Genomic DNA, 9,380 nt, shown 5'->3' with positions numbered 1-9,380 from the left:
AATGACAAAAATGACAAAAATGACAAAAATGACAAAAATGACAAAAATGACAAAAATGACAAAAATGACAAAAATGACAAAAATGACAAAAATGACAAAAATGACAAAAATGACAAAAATGACAAAAATGACAAAAATGACAAAAATGACAAAAATGACAAAAATGACAAAAATGACAAAAATGACAAAAATGACAAAAATGACAAAAATGACAAAAATGACAAAAATGACAAAAATGACAAAAATGACAAAAATGACAAAAATGACAAAAATGACAAAAATGACAAAAATGACAAAAATGACAAAAATGACAAAAATGACAAAAATAAAAAAAATGACAAAAATCACAAAAATTGAACAAAATGACAAAAATGACAAAAATTACTAAAATCACAAAAATGACAAAAATGACAAAAATTACAAAATTTTCTAATTCAACATGAATTCAAAAGTTACGAAATTCTTGAAAATTGAATAAAACTTTGCTTCTTAATTTAAAAAACGAAAAAATAGAAAAAAAGTTTGAATTTAAAAATTTGGCAAATTACTTGAAATTGACCAAGTGTTTATAATTGACAAATTTAAAAAATCAACATAATGAACTCAATTGACAAAATGAAAAAAAGCTAAATTTACAGAAAACAATAAAAAAAAAACAACATAATTGACAAAATAATTAAGATATAACTCTGACTAAATTAGCAAGAATGACAAAACTGATGAAATGGGCCAAAGAAACAAAACTTCGTCAATATTGTCTTTTTTTTTTATTGATTTTATCAATTTGGTTATTTTATTCAACCATATTCAAGCTTCTTGTTTTTTTTTGCAATATGCAAATTTTTTAAATATTCGTTATTTTTGAAAATTTTAATGTTTCTCAGTTCAAACGTTCCATTTATTGAAATACTTGATTGGTAAGGTTTTTAGGATATATTCATAAATTTTGATGCAGGTAACTCTTTTATTTTGAAGCTATCATATGATGTTATTCCAAAAAAAAGATCTTGAGATTATATATGCTTAAAAAAAAATCTATTCCAAAATCCAGTCATTCAAAAAATCACCAACTTGTTGCGAATTATGTTACTTTTATGATAATTAAGATTACTTTAAATTTTTTTTAACTTCAAATTTTATTTTATTTTCAATTCATTCTGCATCTAATGCGTTTGAAAATCTTTAATCATAATTTATTAATCTAATGATTCAAAATTTAAAGTCTTTTGGCTAAGCCAGTTGCTAAAATTCTACTGTTTCGAGGGCCAACGTTCAAATGTCATGGACCATCATCGTCATCATCTACGCAGTCCTTTTCCGGAGCTGGTTTTTTCATGTCCTTCTGTTTTTTTTTTTTATAGATACTAAGAACAGCCTGAAAATTCGTAGGAAGGACGCTGCTTTTTCTCCGAAGCCAGAAGAAAGTGCTGAAAAAGTGGTCACTAGAGTGATGTATTTTGACGTGCAGTTGCAAAAGAGAAGAATGCAGGGTTGTAGCCTAGGATGCAGGAATCAAAATTTGTGACTATGGAAAAAGGAGTAAGTTTCATTTTTCAAATATTTCATTATCTGACAAAAATGACAAAAATTACAAAAATGACAAAAATGACAAAAATGACAAAAATGACAAAAATGACAAAAATGACAAAAATGACAAAAATGACAAAAATGACAAAAATGACAAAAATGACAAAAATGACAAAAATGACAAAAATGACAAAAATGACAAAAATGACAAAAATGACAAAAATGACAAAAATGACAAAAATGACAAAAATGACAAAAATGACAAAAATGACAAAAATGACAAAAATGACAAAAATGACAAAAATGACAAAAATGACAAAAATGACAAAAATGACAAAAATGACAAAAATGACAAAAATGACAAAAATGACAAAAATGACAAAAATGACAAAAATGACAAAAATGACAAAAATGACAAAAATGACAAAAATGACAAAAATGACAAAAATGACAAAAATGACAAAAATGACAAAAATGACAAAAATGACAAAAATGACAAAAATGACAAAAATGACAAAAATGACAAAAATGACAAAAATGACAAAAATGACAAAAATGACAAAAATGACAAAAATGACAAAAATGACAAAAATGACAAAAATGACAAAAATGACAAAAATGACAAAAATGACAAAAATGACAAAAATGACAAAAATGACAAAAATGACAAAAATGACAAAAATGACAAAAATGACAAAAATGACAAAAATGACAAAAATGACAAAAATGACAAAAATGACAAAAATGACAAAAATGACAAAAATGACAAAAATGACAAAAATGACAAAAATGACAAAAATGACAAAAATGACAAAAATGACAAAAATGACAAAAATGACAAAAATGACAAAAATGACAAAAATGACAAAAATGACAAAAATGACAAAAATGACAAAAATGACAAAAATGACAAAAATGACAAAAATGACAAAAATGACAAAAATGACAAAAATGACAAAAATGACAAAAATGACAAAAATGACAAAAATGACAAAAATGACAAAAATGACAAAAATGACAAAAATGACAAAAATGACAAAAATGACAAAAATGACAAAAATGACAAAAATGACAAAAATGACAAAAATGACAAAAATGACAAAAATGACAAAAATGACAAAAATGACAAAAATGACAAAAATGACAAAAATGACAAAAATGACAAAAATGACAAAAATGACAAAAATGACAAAAATGACAAAAATGACAAAAATGACAAAAATGACAAAAATGACAAAAATGACAAAAATGACAAAACTGACAAAAATGACAAAAATGACAAAAATGACAAAAATGACAAAAATGACAAAAATGACAAAAATGACAAAAATGACAAAAATGACAAAAATGACAAAAATGACAAAAATGAAAAAAATGACAAAAATGACAAAAATGACAAAAATGACAAAAATGACCAAAATGACCAAAATGACAAAAATGACAAAAATGACAAAAATGACAAAAATGACAAAAATAACAAAAATGACAAAAATGACAAAAATGACAAAAATGACAAAAATGACAAAAGTGACAAAAATGACAAAAATGACAAAAATGACAAAAATGACAAAAATGACAAAAATGACAAAAATGACAAAAATGACAAAAATGACAAAAATGACAAAAATGACAAAAATGAAAAAAATTACAAAAATGACAAAAATGACAAAAATGACAAAAATGACAAAAATGACAAAAATGACAAAAATGACAAAAATGACAAAAATGACAAAAATGACAAAAATGACAAAAATGACAAAAATGACAAAAATGACAAAAATGACAAAAATGACAAAAATGACAAAAATGACAAAAATGACAAAAATGACAAAAATGACAAAAATGACAAAAATGACAAAAATGACAAAAATGACAAAAATGACAAAAATGACAAAAATGACAAAAATGACAAAAATGACAAAAATGACAAAAATGACAAAAATGACAAAAATGACAAAAATGACAAAAATGACAAAAATGACAAAAATGACAAAAATGTCAAAAATGACAAAAATGACAAAAATGACAAAAATGACAAAAATGACAAAAATGACAAAAATGACAAAAATGACAAAAATGACAAAAATGACAAAAATGACAAAAATGACAAAAATGACAAAAATGACAAAAATGACAAAAATGACAAAAATGACAAAAATGACAAAAATGACAAAAATGACAAAAATGACAAAAATGACAAAAATGACAAAAATGACAAAAATGACAAAAATGACAAAAATGACAAAAATGACAAAAATGACAAAAATGACAAAAATGACAAAAATGACAAAAATGACAAAAATGACAAAAATGACAAAAATGACAAAAATGACAAAAATGACAAAAATGACAAAAATGACAAAAATGACAAAAATGACAAAAATGACAAAAATGACAAAAATGACAAAAATGACAAAAATGACAAAAATGACAAAAATGACAAAAATGACAAAAATGACAAAAATGACAAAAATGACAAAAATGACAAAAATGACAAAAATGACAAAAATGACAAAAATGACAAAAATGACAAAAATGACAAAAATGACAAAAATGACAAAAATGACAAAAATGACAAAAATGACAAAAAATGACAAAAATGACAAAAATGACGAAAATGACAAAAATGACAAAAATGACAAAAATGACAAAAATGACAAAAATGACAAAAATGACAAAAATGACAAAAATGACAAAAGTGACAAAAATGACAAAAATGACAAAAATGACAAAAATGACAAAAATGACAAAAATGACAAAAATGACAAAAATGACAAAAATGACAAAAATGACAAAAATGACAAAAATGACAAAAATGACAAAAATGACAAAAATGACAAAAATGACAAAAATGACAAAAATGACAAAAATGACAAAAATGACAAAAATGACAAAAATGACAAAAATGACAAAATTGACAAAAATGACAAAAATGACAAAAATGACAAAAATGTCAAAAATGTCAAAAATGACAAAAATGACAAAAATGACAAAAATGACAAAAATGACAAAAATGACAAAAATGACAAAAATGACAAAAATGACAAAAATGACAAAAATGACAAAAATGACAAAAATGACAAAAATGACAAAAATGACAAAAATGACAAAAATGACAAAAATGACAAAAATGACAAAAATGACAAAAATGACAAAAATGACAAAAATGACAAAAATGACAAAAATGACAAAAATGACAAAAATGACAAAAATGACAAAAATGACAAAAATGACAAAAATGACAAAAATGACAAAAATGACAAAAATGACAAAAATGACAAAAATGACAAAAATGACAAAAATGACAAAAATGACAAAAATGACAAAAATGACAAAAATGACAAAAATGACAAAAATGACAAAAATGACAAAAATGACAAAAATGACAAAAATGACAAAAATGACAAAAATGACAAAAATGACAAAAATGACAAAAATGACAAAAATGACAAAAATGACAAAAATGACAAAAAAGACAAAAATAACAAAAATGACAAAAATTACAAAAATTACAAAAATTACAAAAATTACAAAAATTACAAAAATGACAAAAATGACAAAAATGACAAAAATGACAAAAATGACAAAAATGACAAAAATGACAAAAATGACAAAAATGACAAAAATGACAAAAATGACAAAAATGACAAAAATGACAAAAATGACAAAAATGACAAAAATGACAAAAATGACAAAAATGACAAAAATGACAAAAATGACAGAAATGACAAAAATGACAAAAATGACAAAAATGACAAAAATGACAGAAATGACAAAAATGACAAAAATGGAAAAAATGGAAAAAATTACAAAAATCACAAAAATGACAAAAATGACAAAAATGACAAAAATGACAAAAATGACAAAAATGACAAAAATGACAAAAATGACAAAAATGACAAAAATGACAAAAATGACAAAAATGACAAAAATGACAAAAATGACAAAAATTTCAAAAAGTTACAAAAATTACAAAAATTACAAAAATTACAAAAATTACAAAAATTACAAAAATAACAAAAATGAAAAAAATTGACAAAAATAAAAAAAAAATTCGACTAGAATTAAAAAGTGAAAATTTTCACAAAGAAAACCCTATTGATAAAAGGACAAATTGAAAAAAATTCTCAAAATTTAAAATTTGACAAAATCCTTATCATATTAAAATTGGATTCAATTATCAAAATAAGCCAATTTCACAGAAGAATTAAATTGAAAAAATGACAAAATAAAAAAAAAATCGAAATTTGCAAAAGAGACAAAACTTCGTCAGTATTGTCAATTTTACCATTTTAGTCAATTTGATAAATTTGATAATTTTCAATATTTTTTTTTAGATTTGCCTTTTTTTTCATTTATATCATTTTCTTCAGTTTGCTTATTCTTGTCCTTTTGCAATTTTACCAAAAATATCAGCTGTGTCATTTTTGTTCATTTTGCAAATCTCATAAATTTAATCTTGTTTTAAATATTGCAAATTTTGTAAATTTTCGATATTTCGAAATTTTAGAGAATTAAAGATTATTCAGAATAAACGTTCAATTATTTGAAACACTTGGTTGGTTGGGGTTTTAAATTGTATTCTTGATTTTTGAAGAATCTCTTTTATGTTTTAGTTATCATGTGTTTCTATTCCAAAAAAAAGTACTTTGAAATTATATGTATATTTGGAAAAAATTGATAATCTTAGTCCAGTAATTATAAAAACCACCAACTTTTTGCAAATTATGTAACTTATTTGAAAATGAAGATTATATTACAATACCTTTTTTGATTTCAAATTTTATTTTATTTTCAATTCATTCTGGATTCACTGCGTTTGAAAATCTTTAATTATAATTTAATGTATTAGAATTAAAAAACCTATCAATTGTTCATTTTATTGAGTTATGTGTTATAATATATAAGCAATGAAATGCCAGTCAATTATAGTTTCGACTTCAAACTTTAAACAATGAAAAAATTAAAAACCTTTTGGCTACCTAAACAGAATCATTTTTTGATTTTTTGTTTCTTGAAAAGGTTTTTTTTACGGCTTGCATGAATGATCTACCAATACGATGAAATTTGCTTTATGTCACAGATATTTATAAATTACGAAATTTCGATTGTGCTCTTGTATGATTTCAACTAGGTCAATATTGACAGACTGCCAAAACTGAAAATACCATTGAGATGCAAGCAATGCATACATAAAAGAGATTTTTATATAAGAACCACATTTGTAAAGAATTTATTGAAACAGAGTTCCAGGAAAGCTAAGAGATTTATAAAATAAACGATCACTATACAAATTGACAAAAAAAAATATGGAAGAAAACAGCTTGTGCAAGTGCCTGAATCTATGCTCTATTGGCATATTCTTCCCCATAGAAAATAGGTCAAAAAGTTAAAAATACCAGCAAGCATTCAAAACCGTTTAAGATTCATAACATTTGCTTCCAATACTTAGAACTGAAAACAATTCGAAACTTTGCATGCTATAACTGAGCTTGACTTATTTTCTCTTCCTCCCAGATAGAACCTCATTGATTTCTTATAGACAGAAAAATGAGATAAACATATCTGGGAAGTACTGGATAAGTCGCCTTGTATGACATGGACCAGTATCCTAGTGGCAGTATTCTTCAGGCCGCTGACCCTCAGCCAGTCCAAAGTTTTGTCCACCTGACCCAATTTCCGCCCAGCATTTTTATTTGTCTACGAAGCCTACGAAGCCGAAGTTTTCCCTCCTAGACTTCCAAATTGCATTTCAGACCGCTCCAATGCTTACTTTTTCCATCTTCGCCATCTAGCTCATCAAAATGTTGGGGAATATACGCCATTTGTGCACGATACCAAATTTTTAACGACTCCTTGAATTTTCAGAACAATCTTTATGGCATCCCCACTTCAGAACGGGTGGTCTGATTTACGTAAATTTTGAATTCCCAAACTATCTAAAGGACCCATAACAATTTTCAGCTCGATTAATGAGCTTTCTATGATACCTTACTAATGCTCAAGTTCGAGTGATTTTTTTTTGTTTCTTTAATTTAAGAAATCGTTAAAATGTTTCTCTTTAAACTTTCATTTAACCACATGAAAGCTTGAAAAACCCGTCTTACTTTAAGAAAACTCATTATCAAAACCAATGTTGAGTATAAACGAACCCGAAAAATCTTGTTGTGTTTTTTTCCTATTTCTATCGTCTAATAGTTTTCACGTAACTAGATGTTTGATTGGATTGCACAATCAAATACAAACAATTATTTATTTTATTGAAGGACAACCCCAACTTTTAAATATTTTTTTTAAATTTAGAGATTTCGAGATCTTAAACCTTGTTAATTTGACTTTGAGACACCATCTCTAGTTTTGGTAGTAGCTCAAACATTTTATACATTCCTAATTTTTATCAAGCAGGAAGAACATTCATTTTATTTTCACACCCCAATCCTTGATCTGAGTGTATGAGTGTTCAGCAAAAATAAATAGTGTGTAATTTTTATCATTTTATTCGCAACCCATGGAGTTCCAATGATCCGTTCCGCCTCTGGGCGCCTCCGAACGTCTTTTCGACGTCTGGCATTTCAAATGGGTCAAAGCTTCATATTTAGTGCGGGCGGGCGCTGCTGTCATAAAATGGCAAACGACAAAAATATCACTCAACGCGCTCAGCTCTGAGTTCCTCCGGGAGTCGAAAAACCGGGGGCCGGGCAATATCCAAAATAAAAATATTATTGCCACTCCAGGGCGAATCTTGGGTTGTTATCGTTATCCTAGGAAAATGCTCTATGCTGGGCAATTCGCGAAGCGAATTTTTCTTGTCAGTGTTCTACTTGAGAAGCAACAAAAAAAAAAAAGGAACAACGGAAACCGAAAAAGTAAAAGATGGTGATGATGGCCATGTTTATGTAAATGATGAAGATTACAATTTGTTTGTCTGCTCCGCCTTTTTTTCGTTGCTGTCGGAGGGAAATAAAATAAAGATCACAAAAATGAAAAACCCACCGAACGAAAGTGATATGACGGGGTCCGCCAATAATGTAGGGCGCTATTTTTCGGTACAATTCTTTCGCCGCGCCGCAGCCGACCGTCTTTTATAACTCCGAAGTTCCATCTGCAAAAAAATCGCCCGCAAGTCTTGCGAGACGATGCTGGCTGCTGCTGGTTAGTGACAGTTTGGTTTAGCTTTCGGGTGTTATTTGTTTATTTTTTTCCCCTTCTTTTTTCATTTTGTTTGCTTTCTATCGCGACGCGGATCATTACAACCGGATTAACGACGGAACAGGGTCTTCAATTTCGGGGCTGGAAATTGAGTGGATATTTTTGGCGCTTTAATTTTTTATTATTACTGCGAGCGAACATGGAAAATCAGAAAAAATATTTTGGTTGAACAATTTGATTTTTTTTTTCTGGAATAAGCGAATGTGGATCCTACTCCTATGTACATATTTGACATTTTTTAATAATTTGTTTGTGTTCGCTTTTTTTAATGTTTTGAATCTGTATCGTTTTTGAACTGTTGCTGATATTTTTAACCTTTTAGACCTATTTTCTCCCGGGGAGGATATGCCAATGGTGCATATTGCCATACATGCATTTGCACAAGCTGTTACCTTTCATATTTTGCTGTTTTAACAATTTGAATTGTGAAAATTTAGAAAACAAATCTTTTTGCTTTTCTGGTAACTCTGTTCTAATAAAATTTTGACACATGTGATCATTAAATGTGATTTTCCTTATAACTTACATCCTATTGATAATACCACTTATTATAACTGAATGGATTTTTTTTCTTTTTTTGACGTAGAATTACGTCTTACGGCAACACTATAGGGGGGCAAATTGAAATTGGCGAACGGATCTCG

The sequence above is a fragment of the Uranotaenia lowii genome, chromosome 2 (assembly GCF_029784155.1).
Source record: "Uranotaenia lowii strain MFRU-FL chromosome 2, ASM2978415v1, whole genome shotgun sequence".
NCBI lineage: Eukaryota > Metazoa > Arthropoda > Insecta > Diptera > Culicidae > Uranotaenia > Uranotaenia lowii.
The sequence above is the reverse complement of the archived record's forward strand: the minus strand, read 5'-3'. Positions refer to the sequence as shown.